This window comes from Schistocerca piceifrons, chromosome 1 (genome assembly GCF_021461385.2).
Source record: "Schistocerca piceifrons isolate TAMUIC-IGC-003096 chromosome 1, iqSchPice1.1, whole genome shotgun sequence".
NCBI classification, from domain to species: Eukaryota; Metazoa; Arthropoda; class Insecta; order Orthoptera; family Acrididae; genus Schistocerca; species Schistocerca piceifrons.
In genome coordinates, this window is record NC_060138.1 from 851,071,820 (window position 1) to 851,085,111 (window position 13,292).

Here is a 13,292-nt window from a genome sequence, read left to right on the forward strand (position 1 = left end):
AATCCAAACTCGAGCAATTATGTTACGATAAAATCCTCATGGGTGACACGACTTGGCGTTCTCAGTATACATCGACCACAAAACGACAAACTGCAGAAATTCATGTGAAGGGTCAACGCCTTGACGACACAACTGACATTGAAGCCGCAGTGTGACGTGCGAGTTGAACCACAACTCAAAGATGGATTTTTTTCTGGCAATTCACATGGTTGTATGAACGTTCTATGTATTTTGATCAAACGGTGCGAAGTTATATAGACATCTGAAATTTTATTACGCCACTCTCGAAACCTTTTGGACTGACGGGGCATGTGAGATATTTTTGTTGTTCTTGTGTGGCTGTGACATTTTGTATTTTATCTGGCGTATGATCAAAAAAATAATCTATTACTTACGTGTGGTGAGAACGAATAGCTAATGGTGGCAGAATGCTGATGAAATATGTCGTGACAAACTAAACATTGCTATTAAAATAATATGAGTGAAGCTGCAAGCGTGCTGCTTATAAAATTAATAACACAGTCACAGATCTCATTCGCATCCATACAACACCGATGAAATGAAATGATCGTATGACATTAGAGGTCCCATAAAATAATTCTGATAGATGTTGTTATTTTGGTTCATTGTTTGTTTATTAAATACGTTTACACAGAAGAAATTGTGAAAATGAAAAGAAATACTATATACTCCAATTACATTCCTCCTGTGGCCATAAATGTATTAATCTTAATTAATTTAAAATACTCCCCAAACTGCATAAATTAATAGACATCATGCTATAAATAGTTTCTCAAAGTTTCCTTAAAGTTCACTACATAAAACTGGCGCCCAGTGTGGTGTAGTAGACGTTTATCATGCTTGTGGTAATTGGCGGAATTGTTACTCTGAAAAAGACACAGCCGCTTTCCCCCTCTGTCTACGTCTCATCAGAATGTGTTTCATTTCTGATGGCTTCGTCGACTTCAGGACGTTAAATCCCCAAATTCACTTAGCCATCATCCCAAACGACAAACAGTAAACAAGAAGAAGGGCTGGATGGTACATTTCAAGCTGGCACTTGAAGCTCTGGTGTCTCATTTAGAAAACTGACATATTTAAACTTTGGTTTGAACTGGAACTCAAAACAAACCCCTACCACTCCACAGTAGAATGTACGCTGTGTTGCAACTTCCTGACAAATTCATTTTGAAAACAACGAATATATTATGCATTAACTGAGAGTTGCATCTTGACAGAATATTCTAGATATTGTATATGAACAATTCGCGACACTTGTATAATATTCTACTATATTTATTATGTAATTAATTGATTTTTTAGTATTTCGCCGACATCAGGTACAACGTTATATGTGTATGTCTGTGAACAAAGATTTTAAACTAGATGCAACCAAAGAGTCTTTTACTTGCCTCACAGAGATGACAGTTGTTAACATTCGATATTAGATTAAGTGGAAAGAATTATCACGATAAAAATGTGAAGCAAATTATTTATTTTGGGTAAAACATATGACAAATGAGTTAATGGAAGAGTTTCGAGAAGAAACGTAAACTGAGTAAAGCACAGTAAATTTTTGTGTTATGTTTCATGGGCGTGATTGAACAAGATAATGTTATCTTAAACATTCTAACAATACGAGTGAGAATCATAGTGTGGATAAACTGGTACGTGAGGCCACTGTAATCGCTGAAAGTAAACAAATAGCATCAAGCAATGGTTACATACCTGCCCTGGTGGACTCCATAAGCATAAGAAGGAAATCCAGTTTTCTTTACCTTATATTCGGCCCTCCAACTTACACCTCAGTAAATGGTGCACAGTTCCATATTTTGGAAACTGTTTCTCAGAATGTTGCTTGGAAGGTTAAACCTAGGAAGTTTGAAACATCATTTTATGTGTACAGTATTGTTGGACTCATTTTTCCCAGTGGTAAGGAGAGCACATCAGCTTCCTAAAAGAATAGGTTACAGAAAATCACCTGTAGTTGTGACGAGTTCTATACAGGCCATTCTGGCCTTCTTGAAGGATCACCATAGAAGTTAGCAGTCCACCTGCTTCATGAAGATCACAGTTAAAATGGGCCTAGTCCTATTCAGCATCCATAAAGGGAAGAAGATGACCCGTCTTCAAATAATGGAAATTAATAAGCAAGTGACTATTTACCGCAACTTGGTACTGAACGATTGAACATAGTTCCTTCACCATCTACAACTGCAGCTACTAGGCAATGAACCCATCCACATTACTTTGTAAACTAATCCTCCTATATTTATTCCCCGTCTTCTACCTCATTTCATTAATTGTCTTATCGTTTGTCATATAATATTACTTTGTCTAATTACAATTCTGTCACTTACTTAGTCTCGTCATGTGTCTCATTAGTAATATTATAGTTGTTTAAGACAATGTTATCTTGCTGAGTTACGTCCTTGAAAGATCTTACAAACGTTTACTGTATGTTACTCAATTTATTTTCGTTATCTGAACTATTGTGATACTTTGTCATGTAGGTCATTAACTCAGTGTGTCGTTCATTTTAGCGAAGCTAAATAATTTTACTTCACTTTCTCCTCGAAAGAATTCATCTGATTCAAGTTTTACATCGAAAGTAAATAACTGTCATCCTTGACAAACAACTGAGCGGCGCTTTTGATGTGTCTAGCTTAATATCTTTGTTCTCGCTAAATTCACAGCCATACATATGTGTATTTGTAGCTAATCATGGAGTAACAGCTTAAAATCGGTTAGTTAAATAATAAATATTGCAGAATACTACAAAAGTGCCTCATGTTACTTATTATATTATATTATAAATAGATTATGGGTAAACCATTATCTGTGAAAGCTATCCTCCGAGAGGTACGAAGGCAGAGTCTGGGATATGCGAGGAGGATCAGGATAAGTCGGTAAGTGTGTTGACAGCGAAAAGCACGAGTCCAGTATTCATCCCCAATATAGGTACAGGAGGGAAAGTAACACGGCGATGCTGCGTTAAGAAGCCCTCTCTCTTACCGTCAAACGCTCAGTACCTGCACATGTTATTTCCTGTGTTCATAAAATGTATCACTTACGTGCATAGTTCCAGTTCTAAAACTCATTTCCTCTTGAACGAATTGAGGCTACAGCGTAAAGCCCCGTCGACGTCGAGGTCATTAGAAACGAACTATGAGTTGGATGGAGATGGGACTAAAGGAATCAACCGCCGCTCGTTTGAAAGGGCCATTTTTAAACTCGAATTAGTCAGTTTCCGTACCTGAGTGAACAGAGCGGCTGACCGCAATGTACAGTGGCCCGCGTTCGATTCCCAGCTGGGTCGGATATTTTCTCCGCTCGGGTTGTGATGCCCTAATCATAATCGACGCGAAACTCTCCGAAGTGGCGTCAAATAAAATGACTTGCACTATGCCGTCGAACCAACCCAGATGGGATCTCTTGGCCAATAATTCCATATGGTCACTTCACTTCATACTCGCCTTAAATTGATTAGAAACTTAGATTTCGATGGCAGAGAACCATACTGTGGACAGAACAAAAGAAGTGCCTTGATCTTCCCAAATGTGTTATTTATTACGATAGATAGTTCGTATTCCTAACTGAAAATTCACTTATTCGCTAGACGTGCACATTTTCAACAACATGTGAATGTCTTATAGCACCGTTGTTCAAATTCTGTACTTTAAATGAAATAACATTCTGTTTAATCGTATGAACAGTTTGAAGCGCAGTTGACATCACTATCAATTGCATTCCGATGGTAAACATTCGCAAATACTACCAAACTTACAATTTTAAACATGGCTGTGAAACAGCACCTGACAAGAATATGATAGGGATAAAACAGCCAACAGGTTGCAAGAAAATTTAAGTTTTACCAGATTTCGACACCGACTGTGGGTGTCTTAAACAGAAAATCCACGATTACCTAAAGAGATTATGAGTAGATATTAATGTAGAGAAAAGTAAAGAATAACCAAGTTTTATTCCGAACAGATTTATAAAAAGATTGTACTGACGCATAGTAGCTAGCGAACGAATTTAAGACCAGTAATGCTCTCGTCACATAAAATACTTCATTGAGGAGTTAATATTTAAACCAAGTAAAATTAAAAACATTGAAACTGACATAAAGCTAGTAACTGCCAGTAAAACCGTAGCTACACGGAGTAGAATGGCACACGCCACTGAAGGACGCGAGGTATAGCAGTCACTGGAGATGGCATCAGACTGAGAGGCACACGTGTCGAAGTTGTCACGACGTGGACATGAAAAACGTCGCGCCGTCTCTTAGTAATAGAAGATAATAGCTGCCTGATCCTTGAAAAATATTTTAAATAGCATATAAGTTCGTCTCAAACGTCATTAGACAGTAGAACAGAAAATGAAAAATTATATGGGACAGCAAGCCTCACCTCCAGTGACTGTTATCTCTCTCAGCCCTTAGCGGCGAGTGCCGTGCTGCACCATATAGCAACATATTTATTGGCAATTACCAACTTTGAACGCGGTGTGTTGATGTTAGTCAAGAATACCTTCTAGGTGACAAAGATATTGTCAACACCTTACTGAGTTTGAACAATGTTGTGTAATAGGGATACTGGAAGCTGGAAGTTTCTTCTCCAATATTGCAGAAGGCTTGACAGGAATATAGCCACTATGAATAACTGGTGGCAACGGTGGTCATGGGAAAGTACGGTCGCAAGAAGACCGGGCTACGGACGGCCACGTGACATTCCCGAGGAAGAAGACCACCGTGTTCGGTGCATCACAATGAATCTGCTCCGTAATGACTCCAAGCACTATGAGACTTAACATCTGAGGTCATCAGTCCCCTAGACTTAGAACTACTTAAACCTAACTAACCTAAGGACATCACACACATCCATGCTCGAGTCAGGATTCGAACATGCGATCGTAGCAGCAGCGCGGTTCCGGACTGAAACGCCTAGAACCGCTCGGCCACAACGGCCGGCTTTGTACTGCATCTGGGGCAGCAATTTGAGCAACAACTGGCACTAGAGTGACACAACGAATTTTTGCAAATCGATTATTTCAAGGACAGCTCCCAGTCAGACACCCTGTATCGTGCATTCCCCTGACCACTAACTACCACCTTTTCGGACTTCAATGCTGTCAAGCGTGAACTAAATGGAGGACAGTTTGGAGGCGTGTTGTGGTTTCTAACGAAATCTGGTTCCTCCTCGGCACCAATGATGGTCGTTTGTCGATTAGGAGGCCAGTTGAGGGCGTGCAAGCAATGTGCCTGCGTGCTAGACATACGGGACCCAGATCTGGATTTATAGTGTGGGGTGCGGTTTCGTATGACAGTAGGAGCATTCTCATGGTTATCCCAGGCACTCTGACTACAAATTTGTTCGTCAATCTGGTGATTCGACCTGTTGTGCTGCCATTCATGAACAGCATTTAAGGGGGTATTTTCCAGCAAGATAACACTTGCCCACATCCCGCTGCTGTATCCCAATATGCTCTAGGAAGTGTCGACTTATTGCCTTGGCAGCTCGATCACCAGATCTGTCTCCAACAGAGCACATATGGGACATCATAAGACGACAACTCCAGCGGCATCCACAACTACCATTATCCGTCCTGTATTGACTGGCCAATTCACAAAGCTTTAGAATTTCATCCCACAAACTGACATCCACCACCTGTACAACACAATGCATGCACGTTTGCATGTTTTCATTCAATATTCTGGCGGTTATACTGGTTATTAATGCGCCAGCATTTCACATTTGCGTTACCTTATCTCGCGCTTACATTAACCTTTGATGTTTGAATGTTAGTCACTTCAGAGTGTTATCTGGGCAATTGAGCTGTCAAACTTTCATTACTCAACATTAATTACCTTTTGGTGTTGCATTTTTTTCCGTCAGTGTATTAATGAATGTGTATGGGAATCAATTCAGGAATTATTGCCTCTTGGCATAGACCTTCGAATTTTGAAGCGACTGCAAATCATTTCCCTGCAACGACATAATTTGTTTCTTTAGTTAATATAAAAATCATAAATTTCAAAGATGCCAGAATACGTCTCATCATTGTATTGTTCGAGACTGTTCTGAAAACTCATAAGGGTCGCAGTGGCGAAACTGCTGAGCGCAAGTACCTGTGTGATTTTGTAATGAGACCATAGAACAAGGCAGACAGCCACTGGTGCAGGATACAGGGACAATGCTACCAAATCAAGCTTTGTTCGATCCCGCAGCTTCAGTAGCGTCGCGATAAGTCCCTTTTGTGACCGAACCAGCACCCACACAGTCTGACGTCGGCGTTCTGCGGTGCGCGAGATAATCACACGCCGTCTTGCTCCGCAGATATACTCTGAAACTTGGAGCTAGACTAATCCTCTGTACTATTGCAATATTAAATCGGTACCAAACCAGGGCAGCCAGCGTCTCTTTGTGACAGTGGTTTAAAGTAGCCCCTCATTACATCTGTAGGACCAGTAAAATGGTCTGTAACTCTTTCAGGAAGGTTCCAAGAACCCACCGCTGGACAGGAAAATGTCCGCCGTTAAGAATTCGCACACTGCATCCAACTGATTTCTAGTAACTGCGGTCGATCATTTGAATAAAATGCAGTAATAAAGGTAAAAGTCTTTCGTTTGACAGAAACACGATAAGTCTACGCTTCAAGTTTTCACAGAATAGAATACAACTGACTTCAACTATATTTCACCAAGTCCGTCAGTTTTATTCATCCTAACCGCAGTTCTACATCTACATTTATACTCCGCAAGCGCAAGCCACCCAACGGTGTGTGGCGGAGGACACTTTACGTGCCACTGTCATTACCTCCATTTCCTTTTCCAGTTTCGTATGGTGCGCGGGAAGAACGACTGCCCGAAAGCCTCCATGCGCGCTCGAACCTCTCTAATTTTACATTCGTGATATCCTCGGGAGGTATAAGTAGGGGAAAGCAAGATATTCGATACCTCATCCAGAAACGCACCGTCTCGAAACCTGGACAGCAAGCTACACCGCGATGCAGAGCACCTCTCATGCAGAGTCTGCCACTTGAGTTTCCTAAACATCTCCGTAAGGCTATCACGCTTACCAAATAACCCTGTTCTGACGAGACGCGCCGCTCTTCTTTGGATCTTCTCTATCTCCTCCGTCAACCCGACCTGGTACGGATCCCACAATGATGAGCAGTACTCAAGTATAGGTCGAAATAGTGTTTTGTGAGTCACCTCCTTTGTTGATGGACTACATTTTCTAAGGACTCTCCCAATGAATCTCAACCTGGCACCCGCCTTACCAACAATTAATTTTATATGATCATTACACTTCAAATCGTTCCGTACGCATACTGCCAGATATTTTGCAGAAGTAACTGCTACCAGTGTTTGTTCCGCTATCATATAATCATACAATAAAGGATCCTCCTTTCTATGTGTTCGCAGTACATTACATTTGTCTATGTTAAGGGTCAGTTACCACTCCCTGCACCAAGTGCATATCCGCTACAGATCTTCCTGCATTTACCTGCAGTTTTCTAATGCTGCAACTTCACTGTATACTACAGCATCATCCGCGAAAAGCCGCATGGAACTTCCGACACTATCTACTAGGTCATTTATACATATTGTGAAAAGCAATGGTTCCATAACACTCCCCTGTTGCACGCCAGAGGTTACTTTAACGTCTGTGGACGTCTCTCCATTGAGAACAACATGCTGTGTTCTGTTTGCTAAAAACTCTTCAATCCAGCCACACAGCTGGTCTGATATTCCGTGCCGGCCGCGGTGGTCTAGCGGTTCTAGGCGCTCAGTCCGGAACCGCGCGACTGCTACGGTCGCAGGTTCGAATCCTGCCTCGGGCATGGATGTTTGTGATGTCCTTAGGTTAGTTAGGTTTAAGTAATTCTAAGTTCTAGGGGACTGATGACCACAGATGTTAAGTCCCATAGTGCTCAGAATTAAGTCAGGTGAAGCTGAGGGAATTAGATTAGGAAATGAGACACTTAAAGTAGTAAAGGAGTTTTGCTATTTGGGGAGCAAAATAACTGATGGTGGTCGAAGTAGAGAGCATGTAAAATGTAGATTGGCAATGGCAAGGAAAAAGTTTCTGGAGAAGAGAAATTTGTTAACATCGAGTATAGATTGAAGTGTCAGGAAGTCGTTTCTGAAAGTATTTGTATGGAGTGTAGCCATGTATGGAAGCGAAACATGGACGATAAATAGTCTGGACAAGAAGAGAATAGAAGCTATCGAAATGTGGTGCTACAGAAGAATGGTGAAGATTTGATGGGTATATCACATAAGTAATGAGGTGGTATTGAACAGAATTGGGGAGAAGAGAAACGTGTAGCACAACTTGACTAGAAGAAGGGATCGGTTGGTAGTACATGTTCCGAGGCATGGGGGGATCATCAATTTAGTATTCGAGGGCAACGTGGAGGGTAAAAATTGTAGAGTGAGACTAAGAGATGAATACACTAAGCAAATTCAGAAGGACGGAGGTTGCAGTAGGTTCTGGGAGATGAAGAAGCTTGCACAGGATAGAGTAGCATGGAGAGCTGCATCAAACTAGTCTCAGGACTGAAGACCACAACAACAACAACTCGAAAACAACGGCCTCTAGCGGAAACCTAATCCAGTATTAAATACTATATTAAGGTTCCTACACAAAGTTTCCGTTCACATTTTCTGTAGGACTAATAGTTTGCTTGTAGCGAGTCTGAGAATCTTGTGCATAGTATCTGAATGTGTTGCGTTTTGCATAAAACTCGTACGTAGGAGTAGCTGAATCCTCCTGTATGAAATTCAATATGGGACACGATGCTCAGACCTTGCTTGCTATGGGTACAGCCCCTGTGTACAGCATAGATACATTCTGTACAACGTATGTTGGACTGTTAAGTGTAATCTGTGTTAACTGCGAACTATTGAATGTATTTCAAGCACACCCACGCGCAACCTGTTACTTTGCATTCAAATAGATGGCAGTCTTGCAACAATATAAAAAATATGTTCTCTCTTCCTTACTGTTTCCTAGTAATCTCAAACAGAAGAACTGCTGCTATGTTCTGAGTACGTGTGAAGGTTTCTCGGGGTGCTCTGACTCTTCATTAAGCAGTGCAATGTGTCGTGTTGCAGGTGGCGAGTGAGGCGCTGCTGGGGTAACCGGCTTCGCAGATTCAACTGCCTCTGGTGAGTAAGAGTTTTCCATTGGACTGCTGCTCACGGAATCTTTGTAAAACAATTTGTCCATTGTCTACATACGTAGAGGAATCGTAATTTAAGAATTGAGAAAATTGTGGGTGCAGTCACTTACCACATCGTCTGAAATATACATATGCATGCACTGTATATATACTGCAATTGAATTTCAACGCCGATTGTTTCAAGGTGGTTGTGCTAATAACGCATTTATCACTCGTGGCTCTTTCCTTACATTTAGGATTTCTTCCTGTGATGACTTCTCAATTTGTGGAAAGCAGTGTGTATGAAGACGACTAAGCAAGGAAAACCTGGTTGCGAGGTGTAGCGCCTAGTGACTCATTCGGTAGCGAGCAGATAGATACAGTGAGTCATGGTTCTCGCATGGCGTATGTGTCCTCTGATCCGGTAGTAACTAGCTGCAAGTAGTTCCGGTTGTGGCCAAAATGTATGAGCATCTTAGAGCCGAATTTCCTGAAGCGTCTAAATAAGCATTTTCAAAACAAAATTTTGTATTTTGTGAATATTACGACTTTCATTAATTATTTAGGATTAAACATGTTTACTTACTAGTGTGAATGAAGATGTGCATGGAAAGTAACATAATAAATCAATTTTGTTGCGCCTGTTATCTGAGAATATGCTAGTGTGAGAACTTTTTGTAATGGTAGAAAACCGTTGCATAGCTGTGCTTTCACCAGCTGTCTCAATGTAGTGTTTTTTGTGAGGAGAGCATTATTGCTCTTAAATTAGATTGTCAGTTACTAGATGTGGGTTCAGTCTACTTATAAATTTGTTCGGAATACAGAGAGAGTGGACCATTATCTCAGCAGAAATTTGTTAACTAGACAGTTTATTATGCTACTGGAAAACTAGAAAAATTTTACGATAGTTAAGTTACTGAAGGAGGGAGTTATTTTGATATTGTGAATTTTATAAATTTGTTCTATTAATAAATTATTTTGTGATTGGTTGAATGCAAAAGACGTATGATGGTGCGTGTTTAATATTGGTTCGTATTGGCCATGATGGGTATCACCCAATCAGAGCACAGTATGTACGCTGGTATTTTGGTGGCTAAAGAATTGCTTTGTGAAGTCTACTTTCAGTTCGGAACTCAGCCTTGATCATGTTTGAACGCGGGTGCAAGGAGCTCTGAATAGATGTGATAATTTTGCGGCATAATGAGTTAAACTTGACGTTGGAGCTCCGAGAAGTGAAGACGAATGCGTAACACAGACGAACACGAATTCTAAGTGTAAACTGAGAGTTCTGAATTAACAGAAATTCCCTTGGCACACTGTACAAGTCGAGACCGAGAACTGAACATTCAAAGGGATCGAGTTGTGTGGTACTTGAGAGAGCCTTCTGTCACGGGCAATTCCTTTTGTAATGTTTTCGGTAAATGTCTGGTTAGATACCAAAATCTGGCTGTTACGAGTGACTGTGATTGCGTGTGAGTGTCGAAACTGTAACTTAAGATTAGCATGGGCTTGGCGATGATCTGTAGCAAACTAGTAAGAGTATACTGAAGTTTCCACTCACAATCTATCCATGGTTTTAAAGTTGTATTAACATGATACAAGAAAACATATGATGGAACGTGTAGAGGCGTATATTGCTGCTAGTTTCCGCTACAGTTATCTCTACAGGAAGAATATTATTCATTTTCTAACACGTCAAACGTGTGGACCGGACTGAAGAAGAAGATATCACCGAAAGGTGAGTGGACATTTTCTGTGAGTCGAACAAGATTAACCGCGCCATGGCAATTGGCAAGTATTCGGATTTTATTACAAATGGACTGGCAGTTACCCGAACTGCACCGAAGAGCATACCAACGCATGTATTACAGTGATATATCAGTCACGACCAGAATCGACTTGAGAGTTAATAAATAGTTGCGTTGGAGAAATCCTGTTCTTTTTCAACACTCACCACTGTTGACTTTACATTCGAATACAAACTTTATAAACACTTCATAATTTGCAGAAATATCAAAGGATGGAATAGTCATGTACCAACCAATGAGGGTGAGTGACAAATTGTGCTTGAAAAGTGCCTCCATGCACCACAGACTAAGTACAGCCATCTTCAAAACTATGAGCCTTCAACACTACACGCCGCGCGGGATTAGCCGAGCGGTCTTAAGCGCTGCAGTCATGGACTTTGCGGCTGATCCCGGCGGAGTTTCGAGTCCTCCCTCAGGCATGGGTGTGTGTGTTTGTCCTTAGGATAATTTAGGTTAAGCAGTGTGACCTTAGCAGTTAAGTTCAATAACATTTCACACACATTGGATAAATTTTTGTACACTACACGACTGTTAGAGGTAGTAAGCCCTGCTGCAAAAGTGGACGTTCTAAGCTGATTCCCAAGAGCGCGTAGATGACACTTCATAAACATTTTGTCAACAGAGTAACGTAACTTTAATGACATCTGACAGTCAACTATCCTAAATCTCGTTTTGGAGTATTGTACCAACGCTAATAGCCCTGAAGAGCCTGTTTCGTGTGGTTTCCAAAGCTGCGGCCAATTAAAACTGCATACGGAACCAGGGCTCGAAGCGAGTCCCTGAATTTCTCTTGAAGTGTGCTAATAACAAGCACTATCCGAGAACCCTTCATTTTCAGACTTACGGTTTAAATTTGTCCTGAGGTGGCACGCAGCTTCGAATGACCACAAATGTTCATAGCTGCGAAGAGGAAATACGTTTTATTTAAGGAGACCAGTCTTGGCCGGCTGTTCCCTTGTGTTGCGGAAAACGTTACCCGACGAAGCGACGTATTTGAAAGTTCAGGAAAGGTGTAGATCTACGACACTACATATATGTTGTCGTAGCTTCAGAAAAGTGTCCTATGAGCACAGAACAACACAGTTTCTTCCTTGTTATCTTACGAAACACATTAAACAAGTACTACGAGATAAGTATTTCAATTGCCTGTTATGTATGGTATCGTATAGCTAACTTTCCCAAAATTCGTAACTGTCAGAGTTATAGGAAAGAGGCTCCCTGTTTCCCTCATATTCACTGATCATATTATGGTTTTCGTCCGGGTGAAAATTTGCTTACAAACGCTCACGGGCACGTCGTGCAGAACCACGATATATTCAGCTATATACTTCAGTATATAGTGAACCAATAATAAATGTAAATCAGTTGTAAGTCGTAAATAACAACAAAACTGATCTTTTACAGTTTTTTGTATGGAGAAATGTAGGGGCTCAAACTGCAAGAAGAAAATCTGTAGCTAAGGAAACATACGTGTTCATCAGCTTTTGTGCTCTGTGTCAGCAAGTGTCAAAGGTAAGTCAATCGATAAGTTCTGTCCATTTTTATTCGCCACTGTCTCTTCAACCTCTGTAACATGGAGTCTGTGACTGTTGAACTCCAAACGCTTCATCTTGGTATCAATTTTCAAGTGGTGTAGAAACATGGACTACATACAACAACGATTCCATTTAAGTTGTTGTTGTCGATTGTTGTTGTGGTGATGTGGTGGTGGTGATAGTGGTAGAGGTAGTGGTAGTGGTGTGTGTGTGTGAGTGTGTGTGTGTGTGTGTGTGTGTGTGTGTGTGTGTGTGTAACGATGTCATGGGCAACGAACTAACGTTGAGAAATCAATCGCCATCAACCTTGTTACCTAACAACCAGAAGGCGAGAATACGAGCTTAAAAACTGAATAGAGCTTATCAGTGCAAGAGGAGCTCCGTCGTGTAGTGTTGCATTAAGCTGTCAAAAATCTCGCGTAAACACATTAGTGAATATACAGATCAATTACTAAATAATTGTGATAATTGTGAATAATAAGGGAGAAAAACATTCCGGAGGAGGTACTGTAGAACAGTAGTATGGCTCACTATCAAACGACTGATATTTACCAATTTTTTATTGAAATAAAACAGAAATCTATTGCTAGTGGTCATCTCAGATAAGTAGATCCTAACACAATAGAATAATCAAAATAAAAATTATTTGCCTCTACAATGCCAGCAGAGTGTTCGTAAGCAAAGACAATCACAAACTAGAGCATGCAGCCGTGCATCAGTTCACTTTAATAGCAACAAAATGTCAAAGTTCAGCCTGTACATACAAGTCTATTGACAT